Source organism: Bison bison, unplaced genomic scaffold (genome assembly GCF_000754665.1).
Source record: "Bison bison bison isolate TAMUID 2011002044 unplaced genomic scaffold, Bison_UMD1.0 scf7180017864200, whole genome shotgun sequence".
NCBI classification, from domain to species: domain Eukaryota; kingdom Metazoa; phylum Chordata; class Mammalia; order Artiodactyla; family Bovidae; genus Bison; species Bison bison.
In genome coordinates, this window is record NW_011494772.1 from 2,653,360 (window position 1) to 2,659,359 (window position 6,000).

General features: G+C 36.3%; 1 protein-coding gene across 1 annotated transcript in view; it reads left to right on the plus strand.

Annotated features, from left to right (window-relative positions):
- The window catches only part of ROBO1 (roundabout, axon guidance receptor, homolog 1 (Drosophila)), a 1,299,652-nt gene that overhangs the window by 405,701 nt on the left and 887,951 nt on the right, over positions 1–6,000 (plus strand). The gene's annotated exons all lie outside the window — the stretch shown is intronic.

Consider the following 6,000-nt stretch of genomic DNA (forward strand, 5'->3'; position numbering starts at 1 on the left):
AGATACTTTTCAAACTTTATCTAAACTTCTAATCTTCTAACAAATTTGTTTCATATTAGTCTCCAGCATACTACTTGATGTGGAGTGAAACAGGATTTGGGAAAGAGAAAGACTTGGCCTAAAGTTCTGGTTCTGTCATTTCCTGGTTGTATAATATTGGGCAGTTAGCTTCTCCCAGCTCTGGTTCCTTAATCTGCAAATTTTTAATACTGTTAGTACTCTAAGGACTAAAGGACTAAAGTGCTGTTCCACTTGACCCTCTACAGATATCAGTGCATCTACTTCTTCCAGTGGTATTCTCAGTATACCTGACTAAGGTTCCTCTTGGAAACTTCTTTTTTCTGGTAGCCAAAAGCTGAATTTTAGCCCTGGGGATGCCTAAGCAGCATATAATTTCTCTGAAGGGAATAGACTATGACATTATTTTCAAGGCTGGTGGTGGTGGTTTAGTTGCTTAGTCGTGTCTGACTCTTGTGACCCCATGGACTATGGCCCTCCAGGTTCCTCTGTCCATGGGATTCTCCAGGCAGGAATACTGGAGTGGGTTGCCATTTCCTTCTCCAGGGGAACTTCCCAACCCAGGAATTGAACCCGGGCCTCCTGCATTGCAGGAGAGTTCTTTACCAACTGAGCTACAAAGGAAGCCATTTTCAAGTCTACTGGCTGGTAATTATGTCAACTCTGAGCCCTAGAATTGAAGCATGGATATTTCCATTACTGTGCCATCATTCAAGAACCAGCTTGGATGTGTACTCCTCTGGCCAATAGTTAATAACCATCCCATTGCAGATTAAGAAATACTAGTTTTAATCCATCCTGTGGGACAGCTGACCGTTCTGATGCTTGGAGTCTATTCCACAGTAGTCTCACTACTTCTGGCACCAAATTATTGCCTTTATTAACCTCCCCAAACCCATCTATCTTGTTCTCATCATACTAGTGAGCTAACAAGTTGAATGAGCCCTATCAACCCACAGGATATCATGAAGCTTCCCCTGATCTGCCAACTAAGAGTTACCCTTCCCATACCTAAATTCTAGTTCATGTCCAATTTATGTCACTTAATTTATCCTCTTTTATAATATATTTGTTGATATCTGAATTTTCATAGTAGATTTGAAAACCACAAACTTTGGCTTCCTGTGATGTTTAGGACTATGTATTGAATATAGCCAGAACTGAATGAATAAATATTGAATAAATTAATCAAAGAATGTGAAAATGTAAAAATTATATTAAAAATACTCTTAAATATGTATCTCCTCTGTAAGAACAAGGAACCATGAAGCTTAAGTTCACGGCCTAAAGCTAACGTTCTGGTATAATTTATTTTTCCTAGTTGCATATAACCTTAAAATGATGGTCCTCTAAAAGCTATTAGAGAAGATGACAGATTCTTTCCAAGGATTAAATTTAAATCATTTTTGACTATCAAAAACGCTTGGGGAAAAAAATAGGTTAGATATATATATATACTAGTGTTTAGTCACTCAGTCATGTCTGAATCTTTGCAACCCCATGGACTGTGGCCCACCAGTTTCCCTTTTCCATGGGATTCTTCAGGCAAGAATAATGGAGTGGGTATCCATTCCCTTCTCCAGGGGATCTTCCCAGCCCCAGGCAGGCAGATTCTTTATCACCTGGGAAGCCCAGGTTAGACATACTGCCTAGTAATATGAATATGTAAAACTGGAAAACATACTCAACCATTATTCCAATGAAGAGTGATTTTAAATAACTTCTAAAATATCAACAATTTAAGGAAAAAATTAAAAATCATGAGTTTGAGATGCTGCATAAGACTAAATACTGAAATTAAACAGTGATATAGTGATGCCATTTAAGTAATTTGCAGGTTATCAATGCTTGTATATGTAAGGATGGCTATATGATGACTAATCATCTTGTTCGGCTACTTAAAATATTTTATGGTTCATCACACTACCCAAATAATTTGATGAAAATAATTTATATTTTAATGGCTGTGCCTCCAAAAATAGTTAAATTCAAATATCACATTTTTCTTCTTTATAAAAATTAATTATTTTCATTGGTCAATGTCATTAAATACTCAGAAATAGGTTTTCTCTTTCTAAAGAGAGAGTCTTGGATTTTAAAACAGGTACTCATCACTTTGTTTTTAACATTCCCATGCAAAAGAATGTATAAGCTGTAAGAATATTTATTTTGTTTTATTTTGTATCCAAGTGTCTGTGAAATTTTCAGAATCTTAACTAGACACTCATTTATATATTTGTAACATACTTGTTACATATTTGTAACTCTCTTTGGAATTGGATGATAAATTAAATTCAGCTGCAACATCAGACACACTGAAGGAATAAGCTTTGGATTTTACCCCTAAGAGGCTCTGTGACAAATACTTTTTCTTTTGTTCCACTTTGTAAAAAGCTTTCTCTATTCCCAACAGTTTTTAATGTAGTTCTTCAACAGTTAACTGAAACTTGCTCTTGCTTTTAATATAAACTTATGATATATTTACTAAATATAAAATAAGAATGATGATCCTATTAAATATAGTCAATATGAGATAAAAAGCCAATTAAAACCCCAGATGGTAGTAAACCACAAGAGAAAATAGCATAAATGGGTAAAGGTAATCAGCTGATTGGTTTATAGATCTAAAGATCCCCAGGGGATGTTTTAAGTCTACACATTATGGCCCAGAATGCTGAATTTTGCATTTGGGAGCTCTGATTGAACTAAAAGATCCTTAGAAGGCTATGCTGTCTCTTGGCTTTATATCCAAGGAAGACACAAAATAGGTTAGTTCCGTCAGAGTCTGGAATAAATTGCACAGAGTAAATTCTCTTCAGATTTTCCTCAAAAAAGCTGGCATCTACCCCATTATAAATACTGAATATATGCTACAAAGTTATAATTTGAGGGACATGGCGGAATATCAGTGGCTCAATATTTGACAGTGTATTATTGTTCTCTGTAGAATTGCAGTCATTCTATAGACTACAGGATAATATAACTCCCCTGACTAGCTATGCTTGCAAATTATGATAAAAGAGAAATATTTGTGGTTTGTTACTCTCCTTCTCTTTTAGCTGGTCAGAATTAATAATGCAGTTTTTTCCAGTGTTGTAAAAGATATCATAATCCTTAAATCGTCTGCTACGTATATTCTGGGTCAGAAGACAAAAAATATAGAGTAGACTGCAGACCTAGTCAAGAGACACATAGCTCACATTGGACCAAAACAATATTTTATAGTTTAACAATGAAATGTAATACTTCAAGCATAAAGCAATTTGAAGCAGACATCATTGGTTTTGTTTTTTGCTAGTTACAAATATTGAACGTTTTGTTGCTGTTCAGTCACTCATTCATGTCCAGTACTCTGTGACCCCACTGAACAATTGTTTGTTTTTTTATAAAGATGAAGGAGTTAGGATTTACTTGTCTGCTTAAAAAATTAAATTTAGTATTAAATATAACTTCAGCCTCCATTTTAGTCTGTTTAGGATGCTATAACAAAATATCACACACTGGGTGGCTTAAACAACAAATATTTAGTTTCTCATAGTTCTGGATGCTGGAAGGCCCATGATCAAGGTGCTGGCAAAGTTGATTTCTTGTAATAGCTCTCTTCCTGGCTTGTTGATGGGTACATTTCTACTGTGTATTTCTGTTAGGACTTCCCTGGTGGCTCAGATGGTAAAGCGTCTTTCTACAATGCAGGAGACCTGGGTTCGATCCCTGGGTCAGGAAGATCCTCTGGAGAAGGCAATGGCAACCCACTTCAGTACTGTTACCTGGAAAATCCCATGGACGAAGGAGCCTGGTAGGCTACAGTCCATGGGGTCGCAAACAGGACTGAGCGACTTCACTAATGACCTCTCTTTGTGCACTAGCAGGAGGCAGGGAGAGCAAGCTTTCTGCTGTTTCTTCCTATAAGGACACTAATCCTTTGGAATCAAGACTCCACCCATATGACTTATTTAACCTTAATGGCTTTCTTAGAGGACCCATACAACTACAGCCACTGAAGGTTATGGTTCAAGGTATGAATTTGGAGAGGACACATAACTTCACTTCATAAAAACCTGTGAATATATGTTTATTTTGTTCTCCTATATTTTCTTAATCATCAGTTCAGTCCGGTTCAGTCACTCAGTCATGCCCAGTTCTTTGCAGCCTCATGGATTGCAGCACACCAGGCTTCCCTGTCCATCACCAACTCCCGGAGCTTGCTCAAGCTTATGTCCATTGAGTCAGTGATGCTATTCAAACATTTCATTCTCTGTCATCCCCTTCTCCTCCTGCCTTCAATGTTTCCCAGCATCAGGGTCTTTTCCAATGAGTCAGTTCTTTGCATCAGGTGTCCAAAGTATTGGAGCTTCAGCACCAGTCCTTCCAGTGAATATTCAGTTGATTTCCTTTAGAATTGACTGGTTTGTTCTCCTTGCAGTCCAAGGGACTCTAAAGAGTCTTCTCCACCACCACAGTTCAAAAGCATCAATTATTCAGTCCTCAGCTTTCTTTATGGTCCAACTCTCACATCCATACACAACTACTGGAAAAACCATAGCTTTGACTAGATGAACATTTGTTGGCAAAGTAATGTCTGTGCTTTTTAATATGCAGTCTAGATTGGTCATAGCTTTTCTTCCAAGGAGCAAGTGTCTTTTAATTTCATGGCTGCAGTCACCATCTGCAGTGATTCTTAATCATCAGTGTTTAAGAATTATCCTTTACACCTCATTTTCTTTCAAAAATCAACATTTTTTGTTTATATGTATGCACTTATATTTTGGTATTTACCTTTATATGGATTCAAATTTTTATATGTTAGATTTACATTTACTGTGAATAATGGCTTTTCTTATCTACTCTTTTTTCTCTTTTGCATCACTTTCCATCTTCTACAAAAAAAAATAAATAAATGGAATATATCTATATATTAGCTACTTTAATTTCTTGTACATGTCTCTAAAGGCTATGTTGGCTTAAATTCATTTGAAACTATAAATTCTCCCCTTCTAAAACTAGACATTAAAATGTGATTCCAGAAGGCATATTTTGCAGATTGGTTAAATATGTCTTTCCATTGAATATAAACTGTATCATTCTTTTGGAGAAATAAGGAAGATGAGAATTATAACAGTACATTGGAAAGACTTAGATATCAACCCCAGGGTTGTAGATGTATGACCTTGGACTTGTCATTGAGCCCACAAGTTTCTGTTTCCATAGTATGCAAATATGAAAGTGAAAGTTGCCCAGTCATGTCCAGCTCTTTGCGACCCGCATGGAATAGTCCATGGAATTCTCCATGCCAGAATACTGGGGTGGTTAGCTGTTTCCTTCTTCAGAGGATCTTCCGAACCCAGTGAACAAACCCAGGTCTGCCACATTGCGGCAGATTCTTTACCAGTTAAGCCACCAGGGAAGCACAAGAATACTGGAATGGGTAGCCTATTCCTTCTCTAGCCTATCTTCCTGACCAAGGAATCGATCCTGGGTCTCCTTTCTTGCAGGTGGATTTTCTACCACCTGAGCTACTAGGGAAGCCCATAGAAAAATATGAAAGTTACATAATAATTGTCCTACCCGTTCTTAGGTTTGTGGCAAGGATAAAATGAGACTATATGTGTATGTAACCTGTCACAGAAAAACAAGTTATTATTCAGAGAAGCAATTAAGCATAAGAATAGGTTTCATAATTTCTTTTTCTTTTCTTCAATAGAAATATAAACATGGAAAATACAGACTTTTATGTGATCAAAAAATTAATCATGGCAAGATTGGCTCTCACTTTTATCAGGTCTTAAAATTTTCCTCTTGTATTTTTAACTTATATCTTACCTGTATTTACCTAATTTTAAAATTTAGCAGCTATATGCAAACTGTTTTAAACTATCAATTTAATCAATTATTTTTGGTAAAGATTTCAGTTTTACTCACAGTTAAGAATTGTAAGTGACATAGTTTTTGTCTTCCGTGGCTCGCTACAATAGCATACTATTA